Here is a 24,075-nt window from a genome sequence, read left to right on the forward strand (position 1 = left end):
TTGGAGCTAGAAACACAAGCATTTAGTTAGATATTACTGCACTGTTGGAGCTGGGAACACAAGCATTTAGTTAGATACTACTGCACTGTTGGAGCTAGAAACACAAGCATTTAGTTAGATATTACTGTACTGTTGGAGCTAGAAACACAAGCATTTAGTTAGATATTACTGCACTGTTGGAGCTGGGAACACAAGCATTTAGTTAGATACTACTGCACTGTTGGAGCTAGAAACACAAGCATTTAGTTAGATATTACTGTTGGAGCTAGGAACACAAGCATTTAGTTAGATACTACTGTTGGAGCTAGGAACACAAGCATTTAGTTAGATATTACTGCGCTGTTGGAGCTGGGAACACAAGCATTTAGTTAGATATTACTGTACTGTTGGAGCTAGGAACACAAGCATTTAGTTAGATACTACTGCACTGTTGGAGCTAGAAACACAAGCATTTAGTTAGATACTACTGTACTGTTGGAGCTGGGAACACAAGCATTTCGCTACACCCTCAAAAACATCTGCTAAATATGTGTATGTGATCAATACAATTTGATTTCATTTGATGACTTTTTATTTTCTTATTGTCCAAGAAATATCATTCATTCTTTCTTGCAGTAAATCATGTGTTTTTACTGTTCTGAGTTTCAGAACCATATTTCTGCCTATTTACGAGTGAAGGCGGTTGGTGCGTCCACACACACTGTCATATTTCACCTTATTTAAAACAACAGTTTGATTTCAACCTTCAACCTTTATTCCAACTGTTAAAACCAGATGCTGATGATGATGTGATTTACACAGTAAATAGTTGTTTTCCTCTTCAGCTGTAATTCGGACTCTTCCGCTTTATTGGTTGATAAATCAGTTAATGATTTTGAGCTCAGTTAAGGTCAGGCAGCTGAAAGCTGAAGTGTGTCCCCGACAAGAAAGTGTAGAAAAGCACAATGTTGTGAATATTCATGGTCCTCAACATAGAACCCAATCAAGGGATTGGTTGAGCTTTCTTGAGCGCATGACATCACACGGATGTTATACAGACCCATCTATGTAGCCAGCTTATGTCGCCTGGCAGGCGCAGCAGCACCGACCGAATGACTTGAGAAACCCAGCATCAGGTTGATCACCAAATGAAAAATAAATAGAAGCTTCACCAGCTAGCTTCCGATCTATTTTAATTCCACTGTTGATCATTGTGACGTCACTCCCTCTGTCTACTGGGATTTCCTGTTCGGTAATCTGCTTGTTGCAGGAGGCTAGGATGATCTTCAGCTGATGTGACACACATGGACAGGCTTGGCCTGAAGGCTATAAAGGGTGGCCACATCATCCAACACTCTCTCTCCTTCCTGTCTGGCAGGCTGACTTCCTCCACCTATTGGTTGTTGGTCTGTTTCCACCAGATAACACTCTCTCTCCTTCCTGACTGGCAGGCTGACTTCCTCCACCTATTGGTTGTTGGTCTGTTTCCACCAGATAACACTCTCTCTCCTTCCTGTCTGGCAGGCTGACTTCCTCCACCTATTGGTTGTTGGTCTGTTTCTACCAGGCAACACTCTCTCTCCTTCCTGTCTGGCAGGCTGACTTCCTCCACCTATTGGTTGTTGGTCTGTTTCCACCAGATAACACTCTCTCTCCTTCCTGTCTGGCAGGCTGACTTCCTCCACCTATTGGTTGTTGGTCTGTTTCCACCAGACAACAGTCTCTCTCCTTCCTGTCTGGCAGGCTGACTTCCTCCACCTATTGGCTGTTGGTCTGTTTCCACCAGACAACACTCTCTCTCCTTCCTGTCTGGCAGGCTGACTTCCTCCACCTATTGGTTGTTGGTCTGTTTCCACCAGACAACACTCTCTCTCCTTCCTGTCTGGCAGGCTGACTTCCTCAGCCTATTGGTTGTTGGTCTGTTTCCACCAGACAACACTCTCTCTCCTTCCTGTCTGGCAGGCTGACTTCCTCCACCTATTGGCTGTTGGTCTGTTTCCACCAGACAACACTCTCTCTCCTTCCTGACTGGCAGGCTGACTTCCTCCACCTATTGGTTGTTGGTCTGTTTCCTCCAGACAACACTCTCTGTCCTCATCCACAACCTGTATATACTACTGATCCGACAGACGTCCACAGCTTATGTTATATTATTGTATTTGTGATTATTTAGTTTAATAAATGTGTTCCTTTTCACATTTCAGTCATGCATGGTCTCCCTTTGTTGTTATGAGCTATGAGCCAGGACATAACAATCATTTTAAAAAAACGTGTTCTTTCGAACTTTCCACAAACGGTCTGGTATGTGTTGCTTGATATGAGCAAGTTAATCTTACATCTAGATGTTCCGCTAGCGGAACACCGCTCCAATATCCAATGATGGTCGTGGCGCGAATTACAAACTCCTCAAAAATCCCAAAACTTAAATTTTTCAAACATATGACTATTTTACACCATTTTAAAGACAAGACTCTCCTTTATCTAACCACATTGTCCGATTTCAAAAAGGCTTTACAACGAAAGCAAAGCATTAGATTATGTCAGGAGAGTAACCAGCCAGAAATAATCACACACCCATTTTTCAAGTTAGCATATACGTCACAAAAAACAAAACCACAGCTAAATGCAGCACCTTTGATGATCTTCATCAGATTACACTCCTAGGACATTATGTTATACAATACATGCATGCTTTGTTCAATCAAGTTCATATTTATATCAAAAACCAGATTTTTACATTAGCATGTGACATTCAGAACTAGGATACCCACCGAAACTTCCGGTGAATTTACAAAATTACTCACGATAAACGTTCACAAAAAACCTAACAATTATTTTAAGAATTATAGATACAGAACTCCTTTATGCACTCGATATGTCCGATTTTAAAATAGCTTTTCGGTGAAAACACATTCCGCAATATTCTGAGTATATCCTGGCTAGCTAGTTTGCCCCTCACCAAACTCAGATTTACTATAAGAAAAATTGTATTACCTTTGCTGTTCTTCGTCAGAATGCACTCCCAGGACTTCTAGTTTACAACCAATGTTGTTTTGGTTCCAAATAATCCATAGTTATATCCAAATAGCGGCGTTTTGTTCTTGCGTTCAAGACACTATCCGAAGGGTGACGCGCCGGTGCGTATCGTGACAAAAAAAATTCAAAATATTCCATTACCGTACTTCGAAGCATGTCAAACGCTGTTTAAAATCAATTTTTATTCGATTTTTCTCGTAAAATAGCGATAATATTCAGACCGGGAGACGTCGTTTTCGTTCAAAGACTGAAAATGTAAAATGGACTCTTCACGTGCACGCGCGCACCCGTGTCATTGTTCTCAGATCGACCACTATCCAAATGCACTACTGCTTTTCAGCCAGGGACTGCAGAGTCATCATTCCCCATTCTGGCGCCTTCTGAGAGCCTATGGGAGCCTTAGAAAATGTCACGTTACAGCAGAGATCCTCTGTTTTCGATAAAGAGGCTATAGAAGGCCAAGAAATGGTCAGAGAGGGCACTTCCTGTTTAGAATCTTCTCAGGTTTTGGCCTGCCATATGAGTTCTGTTATACTCACAGACACCATTCAAACAGTTTTATAAACTTTAGGGTGTTTTCTATCCAAATCAAACAATTATATGCATATTCTAGTTTCTGGGCAGGAGTAATAACCAGATTAAATCAGGTACGTTTTTTATCCGGCCGTGAAAACACTGCCCCCTATCCTAAACAGGTTAACTCAAATGTATCAAAGAATAGGACATGAGTCCATGATTAGTTAGTGGCTAATGTTACTGCGCTAGCTAGCTACAGTGCCTTGATTAGTTAGTGGCTAATGTTACTGCGCTAGCTAGCTACAGTGCCTTGATTAGTTAGTGGCTAATGTTACTGCGCTAGCTAGGTACAGTGCCTTGATTAGTTAGTGGCTAATGTTACTGCGCTAGCTAGCTACAGTGCCATGATTAGTTAGTGGCTAATGTTACTGCGCTAGCTAGCTATAGTGCCATGACTAGTTAGTGGCTAATGTTACTGTCTGGCTGCTGAGCTAGCTAGCTACAGTGCCATGATTAGTTAGTGGCTACTGTTACTGCGCTAGCTAGCTACAGTGCCATGATTAGTTAGTGGCTACTGTTACTGCGCTAGCTAGCTACAGTGCCATGATTAGTTAGTGGCTGCTGAGCTAGCTAGCTACAGTGCCATGATTAGTTAGTGGCTGCTGAGCTAGCTAGCTACAGTGCCATGATTAGTTAGTGGCTAATGTTACTGTCTGGCTGCCGAGCTAGCTAGCTACAGTGCCTTGCAATAGTATTCATCCCCCTTGGTGTTTTTCCTATTTTGTTGCATTACAACCTGTAATTTAAATTGATTTTTATTTGAATTTCATGTAATGGACATACAGTTTATAGTCCAAATTGGTGAAGTGAAATGAAAAAAATTACTTATTTAAAAAAATATATGAAACGGAAAAGTGGTGCGTGCATATGTATTCATATGACATTATATGCTAGCTTGAAAAATGGGTGTCTGATTATTTCTGGCTGGGTACTCTGCTGACATAATCTAATGTTTTGCTTTCGTTGTAAAGCCTTTTTGAAATCGGACAGTGTGGTTAGATTAACGAGAGTCTTGTCTTTAAAATGCTGTAAAATAGTCATATGTTTGAGAAATTGAAGTAATAGCATTTCTAAGGTATTTGAATAACGCGCAACAGGATTCCACTGGCTGTTACGTAGGTGGGACGATTTGGTGCCACCTACCCTAGAGAGGTTAAATAAAGACCACCTGTGTGCAATCTATGTGTCACATGATCTGTCACATGATCTCAGTATATTTACACCTGTTCTGAAAGGCCCCAGAGTCTGCAACACCACTAGCCAAGAGCACCACCAAGCAAGCGGCACCATGAAGACTAAGGAGCTCTCCAAACAGGTCAGGGACAAAGTTGTGGAGAAGTACAGATCAGCGTTGGGTTATAAAAAAATATCAGAAATTTTGAACATCCCACAGGGCACCAATAAATCCATTATTAAAAAATGGAAAGAATATGGCACCAAAACAAACCTGCCAAGAGAGGGCCACCCACCAAAACTCACGGACCAGGCAAGGTTGGCATTAATCAGAGAGGCAACAAAGAGACCAAAGATAACCCTGAAGGAGCTGCAAAGCGGAGATTGCAGTTTCTGTCCATAGCACCACTTTAAGCCGTACACTCCACAGAGCTGGGCTTTTACAGAAGAGTGGCCAGAAAAAAGACATTGCTTAAAGAAAAAAAATAAGCAAACACGTTTGGTGTTCGCCAAAAGGCATGTGGGAGACTCCCCATACATATGGAAGAAGGTACTCTGGTCAGATGAGACTAAAATTGAGCTTTTTATCCATCAAGGAAAGTGCTATGTCTGGCGCAAACCCAACACCTCTCATAACCCCAAGAACACCATCCCCACAGTGAAGCATGGTGGTGGCAGCATCATACTGTGGGGGTGTTTTTCATTGGCAGGGACTGGAAAAATTGTCAGAATTGAAGGAATGATGGATGGCGCTAAATAGAGGGAAATTCTTGAGGGAAACCTGTTTCAGTCTTACAGATTTGAGACTGGGACAGAGGTTCACCTTCCAGCAGGACAATGACCCTAAGCATACTGCTAAAGCAACACTTGAGTGATTTAAGGGGACACATTTAAATGTCTTGGAATGGCCTAGTCAAAGCCCAGACCTCAATCCAATTGAGAATGTATATGCAACGGTTGTCGTCGGGAATGGAGGACCAAAACGCAGCAGGAATGTGGATACTCATCTTGTATTTAATTTAAGTCAAGAGAACACCAAATTAATAAACAAAGAACGAACGAACGAACGAACGAACAACAAAACAGCCTTGTCAGGCTCACACATGCAAAACAAGAAACAATCTCCCACAACACTACAACAAACAATTATTCATATATAGGACTCTCAATCAGAGGCAACGAGAAAGCACCTGCCTCCAATTGAGAGTCCAACCCCCCATTAACCTACACATAGAAATACACCAACCCAGAAAGAACATAGAAGTACAAAACATAGAACATAAACATGACAGAGGAAGAACAATGATTGCAAGCACCACCCTCCTTTTGAAGCTTCCAGTCTGTTATTCGAACTCAATCAGCATGACAGAGTGATCTCCAGCCTTGTCCTCGTCAACACTCACACCTGTGTTAATGAGAGAATCACTGACATGATGTCAGCTGGTCCTTTAGTGGGAGGGCTGAAATACAGTGGAAATGTTTTTAGGGGATTCAGTTCATCTTAACTTGTTATGGATAGGGGGCAGTATTTTCACGGCCGGATAAAAAACGTACCCGATTTAATCTGATTATTACTCCTGCACAGAAACTAGAATATGCATATAATTATTAGCTTTGGATAAAAAACACTCCAAAGTTTCTAAAACTGTTTAAATGGTGTCTGTGAGTATAACAGAACTCATTTGGCAGGCCAAAACCTGAGAAGATTCCAAACAAGAAGCGCCCTCTCTGACTATTTCTTGGCCTTCTTGATCATCTCTATCCAAAACAGGGGATCTCTGCAGTAACGTGACATTTTCTAACGCTCCCATAGCCTCTCAGAAGGCGCCAGAACGTTGAATGATGACTTTGCAGGCCATGGCTGAAAAACAGTAGCGCATTTGGATAGTGGTCGATCTGAGAACAATGAGACTGGGGGCGCGTGCACGAGACGACTCCATGTTTTTATTTTTTCGTCTTTGAACGAAAACAGGGTTTCCCGGTCGGAATATTATCGCTTTTTTATGAGAAAAATTGCATAAAAATTGATTTTAAACAGCGTTTGACATGCTTCGAAGTACGGTAATGGAAAATTTTGAATTTTTTTGTCATGATACGCACCGGGCGCGTCACCCTTCTTTACCCTTCAGATAGTGTCTTGAACGCACAAACAAAACGCCGCTATTTGGATATAACTATGGATTATTTGGAACCAAACCAACATTTGTTATTGAAGTAGAAGTCCTGGGAGTGCATTCTGACGAAGAACAGCAAAGGTAATCCAATTTTTCTTATAGTAAATCTGAGTTTGGTGAGTACCAAACTTGGTGGGTGTCAAAATAGCTAGCCATGATGGCCGGGCTATCTACTCAGAATATTGCAAAATGTGCTTTCACCGAAAAGCAATTTTAAAATCGGACACCGCGATTGCATAAAGGAGTTCTGTATCTATAATTCTTAAAATAATTGTTATGTTTTTTGTGAACGTTTATCGTGAGTAATTTAGTAAATTCACCGGAAGTGTTCGGTGGGAATGCTAGTTCTGAACGTCACATGCTAATGTAAAAAGCTGGTTTTTGATATAAATATGAACTTGATTGAACAAAACATGCATGTATTGTATAACATAATGTCCTAGGAGTGTCATCTGATGAAGATCATCAAAGGTTAGTGCTGCATTTAGCTGTGGTTTTGTTTTTTGTGACATTATATGCTAGCTTGAAAAATGGGTGTCTGATTATTTCTGTCTGGGTACTCTGCTGACATAATCTAATGTTTTGCTTTCGCTGTAAAGCCTTTTTGAAATCAGACAGTGTGGTTAGATAAAGGAGAGTCTTGTCTTTAAAATGGTGTAAAATAGTCATATGTTTGAAAAATTGAAGTTTTTTGATTTTTGAGGAATTTGTATTTCGCGCCACGCCTATCATTGGATATTGGAGCAGGTGTTCCGCTAGCGGAACATCTAGATGTAAGATTAAGCCATCCCTTTAAATATTGTGTACCTTTTACTTTGCCAGGTGGCGAATCACATCTCTGCATGTCTGGCAGACATATCAGTGTGGATGACGGATCACCACCTCAAGCTGAACCTCGGCAAGACGGAGCTGCTTTTCCTCCCGGGGAAGGACTGCCCGTTCCATGATCTTGCCATCACGGTTGACAACTCCATTGTGTCCTCCTCCCAGAGTGCTAAGAACCTTGGCGTGACCCTGGACAACACCCTGTCGTTCTCCACTAACATCAAGGCGGTGACCCGATCCTGTAGGTTCATGCTCTACAACATTCACAGAGTACGACCCTGCCTCACACAGGAAGCGGCGCAGGTCCTAATCCAGGCACTTGTCATCTCCCGTCTGGATTACTGCAACTCGCTGTTGGCTGGGCTCCCTGCCTGTGCCATTAAACCCCTACAACTCATCCAGAACGCCACAGGGGAGGTAGAAGGATTACTTTATCCTATCCCAGGTATTCCTTAAAGAGGTGGGGTTTCAGGTGTCTCCGGAAGGTGGTGATTGACTCCGCTGTCCTGGCGTCGTGAGGGAGCTTGTTCCACCATTGGGGTGCCAGAGCAGTGAACAGTTTTGACTGGGCTAAGCGGGAACTGTGCTTCCGCAGAGGTAGGGGGGCCAGCAGGCCAGAGGTGGATGAGCGCAGTGCCCTTGTTATGTTGATATGTTGATTTCCTTCAGTTTGCTGCCACACGGGAAATTTGAACGTGTTCATTTTAACACTCATCCAGTGTTTATATTGATCAACTTTCTTCAGTGTTAATTTAACACTTTTTCTAGTGTTAATATTGAAACACTCTGAGTGTTAAAATATAACACTACAGGTGTTGTTCAAATGACCCATGTAAGTGTTAATACTGAGGGTGTTCAAATGATACCCTCAGTATTAAGCAGCAATACCTTTCAGTGTTGAGAATCTCTCTCCATCCTGTAGCTGAATTGACACCAGGAGGTGCTAAATATTCACACTAGGAAATAACACATTTTTTGGTCTGTTTCTCTCCCACTCGTAACTCAAGCCTGCACGTTGTAGGTGAGTTAAACAGGAGCAATAAAGGATTCCTTACAAGAGTAGTGACTCTGCTTTGTTTCGTTTATTTAGGCCACAAAGGGAAGGTACATCAGACTGAAATCAGTTCATCAGAATGAAATCGGCGCATCAGACTGAAATCAGTGCATCAGAATGAAATCAGTTCATCAGAATGAAATCATTGCATCACAGTGCATCAGAATGAAATCAGTTCATCAGAATGAAATCAGTGCATCACCGTTGCATCAGAATGAAATCAGTTCATCAGAATGAAATCAGCGCATCACAGTGCATCAGAATGAAATCAGTGCATCAGAATGAAATCAGTGCATCACAGTGCATCAGAATGAAATCAGTGCATCAGAATTAAATCAGTGCATCAGAATGAAATCAGTGCATCACAGTGCATCAGAATGAAATCAGTGCATCACAGGCGTCTCAGTACATGTACTATATGAGAACAAGAGTATTTGCAGAGTTGCTATTTAACACAAGTGGAAGTCCTAAGACTAGGTATGCAATTTTCTTGACAAAGTTGCCAATAATCTGACTATTACTGAGTCATGTCAAACAAAGGAACAACATAAAGGCTCTCATCAGCACCATAAGCACTTTGAAGGACAAATGGCCTATACAATTACAGATCATCTACTTTGACAACAACTTTGTCATCAACACCATGAAACACAGTGAATGCACGGTAACGCTCACCGAAATTGCCAGTATGCAACTTGTCTAGCAATATATTGTCAACCTCAATGATCTTAATTATTCCACAAAAGACTGGCATTTCATGCTCCATCTTACTGCGAACAGTCCCTCTCTGTACTTCGTGCTTAACCCAGCTGGTAGAGTAAATGGCCTTCTGCATAGTGACCTGAGGTGACACTGCCAACTCCTTACCACCAGTAAAATCACTCCGGGAAAATGCTTTCATCGGTCCTTACTTAGTATGTCACAACGATGATGTCTCCCAGTGTTGGCCTATAGCAAATTGATGTTTTTTTGGGACGAAGAAATGTTTCTGAGAGTTTTCTTAAAGAGTTGGTATTTTGCCTCAAACCTCATGCTACACGTTACTAAATAAAGGACTGATTTGTCATATGCATGCTGGGTAACGTACCATAAATTCATGTTTGAGAATCACGTTTTTATGTGGGTACAACTGTTTTAAAAGTGTGTAATGTTCAATTAACAAATACTTCAAATACACAGACATGCCCTGGCTTAGAAAAGGGGGAAAAAAACAATGTTGATTATTTGCGGTAAGATGAGCAGCAAATTCCATGTTCTCATTTCATGGTGGAACAACGTCATCCAAAATCAAGGGAACGTTTCTCACAAGACACAGAGTTTGAATAGAATGAAGTGCTGTGCTGTTTCCACTGTTCTCTAGGTTGACTTTAGTTGGACGGTTTTTGCACTCCAGGTACCCATAGTCAAGAGAAAAGCGCACGTTTCTAAATAATCCAAGCAGGTTGGCAGTTTCAAAGTCATCATAGTGCAATTTCATCTGTAAATCGTTTCTATGTTTTGAGAACAAGGGATGAGTCTTCAAATAACTTCCATCACAAAAGTCTTCATAAGTGTCTTCCTAGGTGCAATTTCCAATAACTTACAGATTTGAGAATTGCGACACATGAACGTCAATGTTTCCAGTATTGGAACATATACAACAGTGTCTCACTGGGACTTGATCAGACATGCCTGGTTGTATATTTTGCCTGCCTCTGGAAGAAATGTCAGCACAAGAACTGTTTGTTGGGAGCTTCATGAAAATGGGTTTCCATGGCCGAGCAGCAAGCCTAAGATCACCATGCGCAATGCCAAGCGTCGGCTGGAGTGGTGTAAAGCTCGCCGCCATTGGACTCTGGAGCAGTGGAAATGGGTTCTCTGGAGTGATGAATCATGCTTCACCATTTGGCAGCCCGACGGACAAATCTGGGTTTGGCAGAAGCCAGTAGAATGTTACCTGCCCGAATGCCTAGTGCCAACTGTAAAGTTTGGTGGAGGAGGAATAATGGTCTGGGGCTGTTTTTTATGGTTCGGGCCCCTTAGTTCCAGAGAAGGAAAATCTTAACGCTACAGCATACAATGACATTCTAGAAGATTCTGTGCCTCCAACATTGTGGCAACAGTTTGGGGAAGGCTGTTTCCTGTTTCAGCATGACAATGCCCCCGTGCACAAAGAGAGGTTCATACAGAATTTATTAGTCTAGATTGGTGTGGAAGAACTTGACTGGCCTACACAGAGCCCTGACCTCAACCCCATCAAACAACTTTTGGATTAATTGGAATGTCGACTGCGAGCCAGGCCTAATCGCCAAACATCAGTGGCCGACCTCAGTAATGCTCTTGTGACTGAATGGAAGCAAGTCCCCGCAGCAATGTTCCAACATCTAGTGGAAAGCCTTCCCAGAAGAGTGGAGGCTGTTATAGCAGCAATGTTCCAACATCTAGTGGAAAGCCTTCCCAGAAGAGTGGAGGCTGTTATAGCAGCAATGTACCAACATCTAGTGGAAAGCCTTCCTAGAAGAGAGGAGGCTGTTATAGCAGCAAAGGGGGGGACCAACTCCCTATTAATGACCATGATTTTAGAATGAGATGTTCGACAAGCAGGTGTCCACATACCTTTGGCCATGTAGTGTATGTGCGTACATGTTTGCGTGTGTGCGTGTGCGCGTGCGTGCATGTGTGTGCGTGTGCATGTGTGTGTGTGTGTGTGCGTGTAACAGGTACAGTTCCTCAGAAAGTATTCCTACTCCTGGACTTATTCCACATTTTGTTGTGTTAGAGCCTGAATTCAAAATGGATTAAATATACGTTTTTTTCTTCTCATTTAGACATTTTGGCAGATTTATTGAAAATGAAATACAGAAATATCTCGGTTACATAAGTATTCACACCCCTGACTCAATACATTGTAGAAGCACCTTTGACGGCGATTACAGCTTTGAGTCATCTTGGGTATGTCTGTACCAGCTTTGAGTCATCTTGGGTATGTCTGTACCAGCTTTGAGTCATCTCGGGTATGTCTATATCAGCTTTGAGTCATCTTGGGTATGTCTGTATCAGCTTTGAGTCATCTCGGGTATGTCTGTATCAGCTTTGAGTCATCTTGGGTATGTCTGTATCAGCTTTGAGTCGTCTCGGGTATGTCTGTACCAGCTTTGAGTCATCTTGGGTATGTCTGTATCAGCTTTGAGTCATCTTGAGTATGTCTGTACCAGCTTTGAGTCATCTTGGGTATGTCTATATCAGCTTTGAGTCATCTGGGTATGTCTGTATCAGCTTTGAGTCATCTTGGGTATGTCTGTATCAGCTTTGAGTCGTCTCGGGTATGTCTGTATCAGCTTTGAGTCATCTTGGGTATGTCTATATCAGCTTTGAGTCATCTGGGTATGTCTGTACCAGCTTTGAGTCATCTTGGGTATGTCTGTACCAGCTTTGAGTCGTCTCGGGTATGTCTGTACCAGCTTTGAGTCATCTTGAGTATGTCTGTTTCAGCTTTGAGTCGTCTTGGGTATGTCTGTATCAGCTTTGAGTCGTCTTGGGTACGTCTGTTTCAGCTTTGAGTCGTCTTGGGTATGTCTGTATCAGCTTTGAGTCGTCTTGGGTATGTCTGTATCAGCTTTGAGTCATCTTGGGTGTGTCTGTATCAGCTTTGAGTCGTCTTGGGTATGTCTGTATCAGCTTTGAGTCATCTTGGGTGTGTCCGTACCAGCTTTGAGTCATCTTGGGTACGTCTGTATCAGCTTTGAGTCGTCTTGGGTATGTCTGTATCAGCTTTGAGTCATCTTGGGTATGTCTGTATCAGCTCCGAGTCGTCTTGGGTATGTCTGTACCAGCTTTGAGTCATCTTGGGTATGTCTGTATCAGCTTTGAGTCATCTTGGGTATGTCTGTACCAGCTTTGAGTCATCTTGGGTGTGTCCGTACCAGCTTTGAGTCATCTTGGGTACGTCTGTATCAGCTTTGAGTCGTCTTGGGTATGTCTGTACCAGCTTTGAGTCGTCTTGGGTATGTCTGTATCAGCTTTGAGTCATCTTGGGTATGTCTGGATCTGCTTTGCACATCTGGATTTGTGGATTTTCTCCTGTTCTTCCTTGCAGATTTTCTCAAACTCTGTTAAGTTAAATAGGGAGCGGCAATATTCAAGTCTTTCAACAGATTTTTTATGGGATTTAATTCTGAGCTTTGGCTGGGCCATTTAAGTACTTTCACATTCTTGTTCTGAAGCCATTCCAGCGTTGCTTTGGCTGTATGCTTGGGGTCATTGTCCTGTTGGAACGTAAACCTTCGCCCCATTCTTTGGTCGTTTGCACTCTGAAGCAGGTTGTCATCAAGGATTTCCTTGTATTTGGCCCCATTCATTATTCCCTCTATTTTTACCAGTCTCCCAGTCCCTGCTGGAGAAAAGCAACCCCATAGAATGATGCTGCCACCACCATGCTTCACAGTAGGGATGGTGTTAGATGAGTAGGGGTGGGGGTGTAGGGGTGTTCACCCCGGTGTCCTGGCTAAATTCCCAATCTGCCCCTCATACCATCACGGTCACCTAATCATCCCCAGCTTACAATTGGCTCATTCATCCCCCCTCCTCTCCACTGTAACTATTCCCCAGGTCGTTGCTGTAAATGACAATGTGTTCTCAGTCAACTTACCTGGTAAAATAACGGTAAAATAAAAAATAAAAATAAAAGATGGGTGATGAGCTGTGCCTGGTTTTCTCAAGGCATAGCGCTTTGCATTCAGGCCAAATAGCTACATATTTGTGTCATCAGAAAACAGAATCTCTTGCCTTATGCTCTCAGAGTCTTTCATATGCCTTCTTGCAAACTCCAGGCATGCTGTCATTTGCCTTTTTCTTAATAAGAGTGGCTTCCGTATTTCCCTCTCCCATAAAGACCAGATTGCTGAAGTGTTGTAGAGACTGTTGTCCTTCTGGCAGGTTCTCCCATCTCAGCCAAGCTGCGGCCAGCTATAGGCAGAGTCTGGGTAGTTCCATATTTTTTTGAAGACCACTGTGCTCTTGGAAACTTTCAACACTCTAGAAATTGTCTTACTCCTTTCCCTTGATATATGCCTCATCACAGTTCTATCTCTGTGATCTACGGACAGTTCCTTGGACTTCATGGTATAGTTTCTACTCTGACATGCACAGTCAACTGTGGGACCTTATATAGACAGGTGTGTTACTTTCTAAATCATGTCCAAACAATTGATTTGGCCACAGGTGGACAACAATTACATTTTACATTTACATTTTAGTCATTTAGCAGACGCTCTTATCCAGAGCGACTTACAGTAGTGAATACATACATTTCATCCATTTTTTGTTGTTGTACTGGTCCCCCGTGGGAATCAAACCCACAACCCTGGCGTTGCAAACACCATGCTGGCGTTGCAAACACCATGCTCTACAAACTGAGCCACAGGGAAGACTACAATCAAGTTGTAGTGACAACTCAAGGATGATCAAAGGAAAATTGGATGCACCTGAGCTCAATTTGGAGTGTCATAGCAATGGGATGTTAAATGTTCAATAAATGTGCAACAATTTCGAAAAACACATTTTCACTTTGTCATTATAGGTTATTGTGTGTAGATGAGAGGAAGAGGGGGAGGAGAGGAAAGGAGGTGGAGAGGAAAGGAGGGGAGATAGAGAGGAGAGGGGGGGAGAGAGAGGGGGAGGAGAGGGGGAGGAGAGGGAGAGGAGGGGGAGAGGAGAGGGAGAGGAGAGAGAGGGGAGGAGAGAGAGGGAGAGGAGAGGGGGAGGAGAGGGAGAGGAGAGGGAAAGGAAAGAGAGGGAGGAGAGGGGGAGGAGAGAGAGGGAGAGGAGAAGGGGAGGAGAGGGGTTATCTGCCTGGGGCAGGAGACTGGGGGGTAGGGTGGTGACAGTGAGACAGGTGTGGCAACTTAGAGCTCTCTCTCTGTGTCTTAAGGCCTGGTTAGAGCTCTCTCTCTCTGTCTTAAGGCCTGGTTAGAGCTCTCTCCCTCTGTCTTAAGGCCTGGTTAGAGCTCTCTCTCTCTCTCTGTCTTAAGGTCTGGTTAGAGCTCTCTCTCTCTCTCTGTCTGTCTTAAGGCCTGGTTAGAGCTCTCTCTCTCTCTCTGTCTTAAGGCCTGGTTAGAGCTCTCTCTCTCTCTCTCTGTCTTAAGGCCTGGTTAGAGCTCTCTCTCTGTGTGTCTTAAGGCCTGGTTAGAGCTCTCTCTCGCTCTCTGTGTCTTAAGGCCTGGTTAGAGTTCTCTCTCTCTCTGTCTTAAGGCCTGGTTAGAGCTCTCTCTCTCTGTCTTAAGGCCTGGTTAGAGCTCTCTCTCTGTCTTAAAGCCTGGTTAAAGCTCTCTCTCTGTCTGTCTTAAGGCCTGGTTAGAGCTCTCTCTCTCTGTCTTAAGGTCTGGTTAGAGACCTCTCTCTCTCTGTCTTAAGGTCTGGTTAGAGCTCTCTCTCTCACTGTCTTAAGGCCTGGTTAGAGCTCTCTCTCTGTCTTAAGGTCTGGTTAGAGCTCTCTCTCTCTCTGTCTGTCTTAAGACCTGGTTAGAGACCTCTCTCTCTCTGTCTTAAGGTCTGGTTAGAGCTCTCTCTCTCACTGTCTTAAGGCCTGGTTAGAGCTCTCTCTCTGTCTTAAGGTCTGGTTAGAGACCTCTCTCTCTCTGTCTTAAGGCCTGGTTAGAGCTCTCTCTCTCTCTCTGTCTTAAGGTCTGGTTAGAGCTCTCTCTCTCTCTGTCTTAAGGTCTGGTTAGAGCTCTCTCTCTCACTGTCTTAAGGCCTGGTTAGAGCTCTCTCTCTGTCTTAAGGTCTGGTTAGAGCTCTCTCTCTCTCTGTCTGTCTTAAGACCTGGTTAGAGACCTCTCTCTCTCTGTCTTAAGGTCTGGTTAGAGCTCTCTCTCTCACTGTCTTAAGGCCTGGTTAGAGCTCTCTCTCTGTCTTAAGGTCTGGTTAGAGACCTCTCTCTCTCTGTCTTAAGGCCTGGTTAGAGCTCTCTCTCTCTCTCTGTCTTAAGGTCTGGTTAGAGCTCTCTCTCTCTCTGTCTGTCTTAAGACCTGGTTAGAGACCTCTCTCTCTGTCTGTCTTAAGGCCTGGTTAGAGCTCTCTCTCTCTGTCTTATGACCTGGTTTGTGTGTGTTGATATCTCAGAATGCCATTTCGCATTGCTACTGTAGTTCTAGCGTAATGTTAGCTAGCTAACATTGAACCTGTTTAGTTAAATTAGGCTAGCTATGACAATCAGTTTTTTATTGCTAAATGTAGCAGTGTGGCATCTCTACAAGGAATTGAAGACTCGGTATGTAAAGCATAAACAACACGTTTTGATTATTTAATTGACCTCCAACATGATTGGCATGATATGAAGTTATTCTTCTTATCTAAACTTGGGAGGTGAATTGATGTTGTGGAAGGTTGTAAAGACTTCATTTCGTTTGTTATTTCCTGTTTTACAGCTTCGATGTTTTGGAGCCTGGTGTTGTTGTCGCCAAGGAACGTTCTGACTCAGTCGGGACCAGGTTTCAGCTGCTGAACAACGCTGACATCCTTCCTCCCATAGATGGTCTGCCTGTACAAGCACCACCTGGACTGGACACAGCTAGACAAACATATATTTTTGAGAATATGAGGGAGTTTTGCAACGAAGAGGCTATGGCCATCACATGCCCTTCACCAAAGTCAAGGACAGGACAGAAACACGCTCTCCGAATATAGATTCCTTTGTTCATGCGTGGTTCGGACGGACCAGTTGTCAGCACTAACACCAGGCTCCAGAGCATCGAAGCTGTAAAACAGGAAATATCTAAACAAATTATGTGAGATCAATACAAGTAGTGCCAATCATGTTGGAGGTAAATTAAATAATCAAAACGTGTTGTTTATGCTTTGCATACCAAGTGTTGTCATCGATTCCTTGTAGAGACGCCACACTGCTGCTTTTGTCACATGGGATGGCAGCAGCTTTCCACCAAAGTGTTTGTGTCCTGGGTGGCGTCCTGGTAATACTACTGCATTATCCTCTGCGTAGTTGTTGATGAAGTTAACCATTCGCTGCAAGTCCTCATGCTTCAGGTGTATCCTGTGCTTGCTTGGGCCAGCTCTCTTTATGATGGGAGGAATTAGACCATTGTCCTTGTATGACTGGTGGAGGAGAGACAGGTGTGTTCTACAGGTGTGTTCTACAGGTGTGTTCTACAGGTGTGTTCTACAGGTATTTATGATGAGAGGCATTAGACCATTCTCCTTGTATGACTGGTGGAGGAGAGACAGGTGTGTTCTACAGGTGTGTTCTACAGGTGTGTTCTACAGGTCTTTTTGATGGGAGGAATTAGACCATTCTCCTTGTAGGACTGGTGGAGGAGAGTCAGGTGTGTTCTACAGGTGTGTTCTACAGGTGTGTTCTACAGGTCTTTTTGATGGGAGACATTAGACCATTCTCCTTGTATGACTGGTGGAGGAGAGACAGGTGTGTTCTACAGGTGTGTTCTACAGGTGTGTTCTACAGGTCTTTATGATGGGAGGCATTAGACCATTCTCCTTGTATGACTGGTGGAGGAGAGACAGGTGTGTTCTACAGGTGTGTTCTAAAGGTGTGTTCTACAGGTCTTTATGATGGGAGGTATTAGACCATTCTCCTTGTATGACTGGTGGAGGAGATTCAGGCGTGTTCTACTGATGCTGAAAGACAAATTCCAGATACTAATATTTTGCCATTATTATACAATAGATAGCCGTAATTACAGTCAGACACACCTGGCTAACTGGATGGGTTATCAGCTAGCTAGCTAACAGTAAGCTTTAACTTGATGGGTTATCAGCTAGCTAGCTAACAGTAAGCTTTAACTGTATGGGTTGTCAGCTAGCTAGCTAACAGTAAGCTTTAACTTGATGGGCTATCAGCTAGCTAGCTAACAGTAAGCTTTAACTTGATGGGTTATCAGCTAGCTAACAGTAAGCTTTAACTTGATGGGTTGTCAGCTAGCTAGCTAACAGTAAGCTTTAACTTGATGGGTTGTCAGCTAGCTAGCTAACAGTAAGCTTTAACTTAAGGTCTTTCTTTTAGACATGTAGCTAGCTAACTAGCTAGCTAAACAATGAACCATAATCCCTATCCATAGAGTAATAGCAAAACAAACTGATTGCCATAGCTAGCTAAAGTTAACTAAGTAGTTCAATGTTAGCTAGTTAGCTAGCTATCATTAGGCTAGAACTAGCAATGCGAAATAGCATTCTGAGATATCAACACACACAGATCATACACAAAATGTTAGCTAGCAAGCCAGCAATCTAACATCAGCTAGTTAGTTAACAGCAAACTTTAACTTGCAATGAAAACAACTTTCTGACAAAATTAGAAACATATAATATCTGAAACTGTAGCTAGACTCTTATCCATATACATGGATGAACGCTTCACTACAGACTGCAACCCTTTTCATTAAATAAGACGTCCTGTGTCGTTTCCGTTTTGTTTGTACAGCTTGTTTGGCCCATTGTGTCAAGTCACTCTGGTTCACACTGACTGTGTGCAATGCCATAAGAATCATCAGATCTTTCTCTCTCTGTCATGGAGGCCACGGTTGCCCTTAGTTTGAAGATGTAATCCGGAGACAGGTGTTTTTGATAAAAATACAAAATAACGTTCAAATGTCTCTCCTGTGAAATACTGACATGCGACATGCCTAGTTTCCTGAAACATCTGCTAGTTCACATTTATCAATAAAAGTGCCATTAGTTTTTTTTTGTATAAAAATTGATTTTTGTAAACATCAAAAATCAATTATAATCAAGACATGGGTGGAATAAATCATGTTTATCTTGAACAAATATGAATGAAACAAGGTTTTCATCACTATTGATGTTTATTACTTTGAAAAGAACATATTGTAAGGACAAATTTTACATACAGTATTTTATGGAAATTATAAATGAGCCCCATTAAGCATAAATTAATGCTGGTCTACACACCACATGAGGGACAGAGTTGTATTGTTTGTTTGTTGCAAATGTATTTCTTTCACTTGATGCAAGTGTACTGTGTCTTCCTGTCCTTCTTGTGTTCACACACATCGCAGTGCTTCTTCTTGTTGCTACCGGCTGCATCTAGAATGATGAAAACACTTAGTTCAGGAAATTTACTAACATCTCACTCACTCACTCACTCACTCACTCACTCACTCACTCACTCACTCACTCACTCACTCACTCACATATATATACATAGTTACAGCAGGCCAAGGTAGGAGAGTCAGACACACACACATGCAACAACATCACTCACACTTCCTTCCTGTATTGGAGCTGTTGGTTCTGTGGGTTGGGTGGATGGGGCACCAGAATCCTCCTCATGACGGCTGCAGAAGCTGGGGTCGTAGGGATATGTTGCCTCCTCTGGATTTGAGGTCTTACCAATGCCGTGCCCAGCTCCTCAAGAAAGAGCAGTCTCTTCTGGAGCTTCCCTCTGTTCCAATCTGGGTTCAACGCCATCCAGATGACAAACGCGCTGTACGCCGAGATGTCCAAGATGTTGAAGAATTTCAGGAGTGGCCAGCGTAGGGTTCTTCTTTTGCAGCTGTAGCCAGTCACCAGCTTGTCTAAATTGTCCACCCCTCCTTTTGTGGCATGGTAATCTATTATGATTTCTGGTTTTGATGTTCCTGGCCACAGATTCTCCCATCCCTATGCAGCGTACTCATGAGTACCACATTGTTGCCTTTCTTTGGCACTTAGGACACTAGGGACGTGTCGGCCGTGAACACAAACTTAGAGGAATTGATAGGCCTGTTCTGTGTATTCATCCGCTGAGGTGGGAGATCTGGCTTGTTTTATCATACTGTTCCTACCATCGTCAGCTTCCTCTTGAAGAGCTCCTGTCCCAGCTTGTGCAACGTAAAAAAGTTATCGCATGTGATGCTGTGGCCACGGAGTCTCTGTGTCACGTCCAAGACAACCCGCATCCCTTGGTTCTTCTCAGGGGCTCCTCCATCTGTCCTCCCTGTATACACTTGCAAGTTTTTGTGTTTAGATGGTATGTACTGCCTGAAGGGGTAGCGGCCCCTAAATGGCATAAGCTGCTCATCAACAGTAACGTTGGGACCAGGGTTGTAAAACAGGGGAAGGTGGTCCACCCACTTGTCCCACACTGACCTGATTGCAGCTAGCGTGTCTCTCTGCCGCCGAGCTGGTCTGGTGTCTCGGTTATCGAAGCGGATATTCCTGGAAATAATGTGGAAGTTTTCCAGAGACATTGTTTCACGGAAAAGTCCTCTGCCAGTTTCTGCATCCCACAAGGAATTCTGTGAATTCCCCATTGGATCTGAAAACACCAGCAAGGATAAGAACTCTAAAGTATGCAAGTAAATGAGTTTGGTCCGTCTCCTTCCATCTCTCTCCAAAAACACGCCTTCCCTCCAAATTAGTGGAGTCCAGAATGATTTTCTGGATGGTGTCTGGGATGTTCAAAAGAAGAATTTATGTCCTGCACATGAGTCGGCCCTGGTGACTCAGTCCTTGGGCAAGAAGACAATTCAATTTCAATTTTTTTTTTACATCCATATTTCTCCTCCTGCAGGCTACTGATGAGCTGGCTGCTGACTGGCTGGTCCTGGGGCTGGCTGCTGATGGGCTGGTCCTGGGGCTGGCTGCTGATGAGCTGGTCCTGGGGCTGGCTGCTGATAGGCTGGTCCTGGGGCTGGCTGCTGATGAGCTGGTCCTGGGGCTGGCTGCTGATAGGCTGGTCCTGGGGCTGGCTGCTGATGGGCTGGTCCTGGGGCTGGTCCTGGGGCTGGCTGCTGATAGGCTGGTCCTGGGGCTGGCTGCTGGTGGGCTGGGCCTGGGGCTGGCTGCTGATGAGCTGGGCCTGGGGCTGGCTGCTGATGAGCTGGTCCTGGGGCTGGCTGCTGATAGGCTGGGCCTGGGGCTGGCTGCTGATGAGCTGGTCCTGGGGCTGGCTGCTGATAGGCTGGTCCTGGGGCTGGCTGCTGATGAGCTGGTCCTGGGGCTGGCTGCTGATAGGCTGGTCCTGGGGCTGGCTGCTGATGGGCTGGTCCTGGGGCTGGTCCTGGGGCTGGCTGCTGATAGGCTGGTCCTGGGGCTGGCTGCTGGTGGGCTGGGCCTGGGGCTGGCTGCTGATGAGCTGGGCCTGGGGCTGGCTGCTGATGAGCTGGTCCTGGGGCTGGCTGCTGATAGGCTGGGCCTGGGGCTGGCTGCTGATGAGCTGGGCCTGGGGCTGGCTGCTGATGAGCTGGTCCTGGGGCTGGCCGCTGATAGGCTGGGCCTGGGGCTGGCTGCTGATGAGCTGGTCCTGGGGCTGGCTGCTGATGGGCTGGTCCTGGGGCTGGCTGCTGACGGGCTGGTCCTGGGGCTGGCTGCTGATGGGCTGGTCCTGGGGCTGGCTGCTGATGAGCTGGTCCTGGGGCTGGTCCTGGGGCTGGCTGCTGATGAGCTGGTCCTGGGGCTGGTCCTGGGGCTGGCTGCTGATGAGCTGGTCCTGGGGCTGGCTGCTGATAGGCTGGTCCTGGGGCTGGCTGCTGATGGGCTGGGCCTGGGGCTGGTCCTGGGGCTGGCTGCTGATAGGCTGGTCCTGGGGCTGGCTGCTCTTCTTCCAGGGAGGATGACATAACAGAAAAAGTCTTTATCTTCCAAAGTGGAAGACGCTCCTTCCACACTAGCTTCTCTCTCTCTGCAATTAATTTTTTCGAAGGCCCTCTGAGGAGAGATTCTTTTTTGCCATACTGATTGATTGTGGTAAAGAGCCACCCATGCAAAGTTATTTATTAGTTGTGTCCCTCCCCCAATTTGCACCTGGCTGGGGTAGTGTGTGGACCCGAACACCACATATGTAATATAAATGTGTAAGGAGTGTGTTATTTTACAGGGTTAAAGTATGGGGATTCTGTTGGGGAGATATAGGTAGCACACATGAGGACATTTTTCTCTGTTGAGATCATTTCCTTATTAATTTCTAGCCAGATGTAAAATGTTCCTGTTTTGACTAATTTAATAGAGTGGGTTAGGTCTCCTCTATACCAAATTAGCATACCCCCTGAGTCCCTTCCCTGTTTCACACCTGGTAGTGTGGTGGATGGGACTACCACATCTCTGTAACCTAGAGGGCAACCAGTGGGTCCATCTCCTCTATACCACCCACCTGGTAGTGTGGTGGATGGGACTACCAGCTCTCTGTAACCTAGAGGACAACCAGTGGGTCCATCTCCTCTATACCACCCACCTAGTAGTGTGGTGGATGGGACTACCAGCTCTCTGTAACCTAGAGGGCAACCAGTGGGTCCGTCTCCTCTATACCACCCACCTGGTAGTGTGGTGGATGGGACTACCAGCTCTCTGTAACCTAGAGGGCAACCAGTGGGTCCATCTCCTCTATACCACCTGGTAGTGTGGTGGATGGGACTACCAGCTCCCTGTAACCTAGAGGGCAACCAGTGGGTCCGTCTCCTCTATACCACCCACCTGGTAGTGTGCTGGATGGGACTACCAGCTCTCTGTAACCTAGAGGGCAACCAGTGGGTCCATCTCCTCTATACCACCTGGTAGTGTGGTGGATGGGACTACCAGCTCTCTGTAACCTAGAGGGCAACCAGTGGGTCCGTCTCCTCTGTACCATGTTTGGATGACAATGTCTGTATTTCCAATGTATTTGATGAAGTCTGGGTTTCTGCTCTTTAGGCCAAAGGCAGATGACCTGCCTTGTATATTCCAGGATGAGAATATCTCTCTCTGTGTTTTAAGGCCTGGTTGGGTCTCTCTCTCTCTGTGTGTTTTAAGGTCTGGTTGGGTCTCTCTCTCTCTGTGTGTCTTAAGGCCTGGTTGGGTCTCTCTCTCTCTCTGTGTGTTTTAAGGCCTGGTTGGGTCTCTCTCTCTCTGTGTGTTTTAAGGTCTGGTTGGGTCTCTCTCTCTCTCTCTCTCTGTGTCTTAAGGTCTGGTTGGGTCTCTCTCTCTCTCTCTCTGTGTGTCTTAAGGTCTGGTTGGGTCTCTCTCTCTCTGTGTTTTAAGGTCTGGTTGGGTCTCTCTCTCTCTCTGTGTTTTAAGGTCTGGTTGGGTCTCTCTCTCTCTCTCTGTGTTTTAAGGCCTGGTTGGGTCTCTCTCTCTCTCTGTGTGTGTTTTAAGGTCTGGTTGGGTCTCTCTCTGTGTGTTTTAAGGTCTGGTTGGGTCTCTTTCTCTGTGTGTTTTAAGGTCTGGTTGGGTCTTTCTCTCTGTGTCTCTCTCTGTGTGTTTTAAGGCCTGGTTGGGTCTCTCTCTCTCTCTCTGTGTTTTAAGGCCTGGTTGGGTCTCTCTCTCTGTGTGTCTTAAGGCCTGGTTGGGTCTCTCTCTCTCTGTGTTTTAAGGTCTGGTTGGGTCTCTCTCTCTGTGTGTCTTAAGGCCTGGTTGGGTCTCTCTCTCTGTGTCTTAAGGCCTGGTTGGGTCTCTCTCTCTCTCTCTGTGTCTTAAGGCCTGGTTGGGTCTCTCTCTCTGTGTTTTAAGGCCTGGTTGGGTCTCTCTCTCTGTGTTTTAAGGCCTGGTTGGGTCTCTCTCTCTGTGTTTTAAGGCCTGGTTGGGTCTCTCTCTCTGTGTCTTAAGGCCTGGTTGGGTCTCTCTCTCTCTCTCTCTCTCTCTCTCTCTCTGTGTCTTAAGGCCTGGTTGGGTCTCTCTCTCTGTGTTTTAAGGCCTGGTTGGGTCTCTCTCTCTGTGTCTTAAGGCCTGGTTGGGTCTCTCTCTCTCTCTGTGTGTGTTAAGGTCTGGTTGGGTCTCTCTCTCTGTGTTTTAAGGTCTGGTTGGGTCTCTCTCTCTCTGTGTGTGTCTTAAGGCCTGGTTGGGTCTCTCGCTCTCTCTGTGTGTTTTAAGGCCTGGTTGGGTCTCTCTCTGTGTATTAAGGCCTGGTTGGGTCTCTCTCGCTGTGTGTCTTAAGGCCTGGTTGGGTCTCTCTCTCTCTCTGTGTGTGTTAAGGTCTGGTTGGGTCTCTCTCTCTCTGTGTTTTAAGGCCTGGTTGGGTCTCTCTCTCTCTCTCTCTCTCTCTCTCTCTCTCTCTCTCTCTCTCTCTCTCTCTGTGTCTTAAGGTCTGGTTGGGTCTCTCTCTCTCTCTCTCTCCCTCTCTCTCTGTGTGTGTCTTAAGGCCTGGTTGGGTCTCTCGCTCTCTCTGTGTGTTTTAAGGCCTGGTTGGGTCTCTCTCGCTGTGTGTCTTAAGGCCTGGTTGGGTCTCTCTCGCTGTGTGTTTTAAGGCCTGGTTGGGTCTCTCTCTCTCTCTGTGTGTTTTAAGGTCTGGTTGGGTCTCTCTCTGTGTGTGTCTTAAGGCCTGGTTGGGTCTCTCGCTCTCTC

The sequence above is a fragment of the Salmo trutta genome, chromosome 35, assembly GCF_901001165.1.
Source record: "Salmo trutta chromosome 35, fSalTru1.1, whole genome shotgun sequence".
Lineage (NCBI taxonomy): Eukaryota > Metazoa > Chordata > Actinopteri > Salmoniformes > Salmonidae > Salmo > Salmo trutta.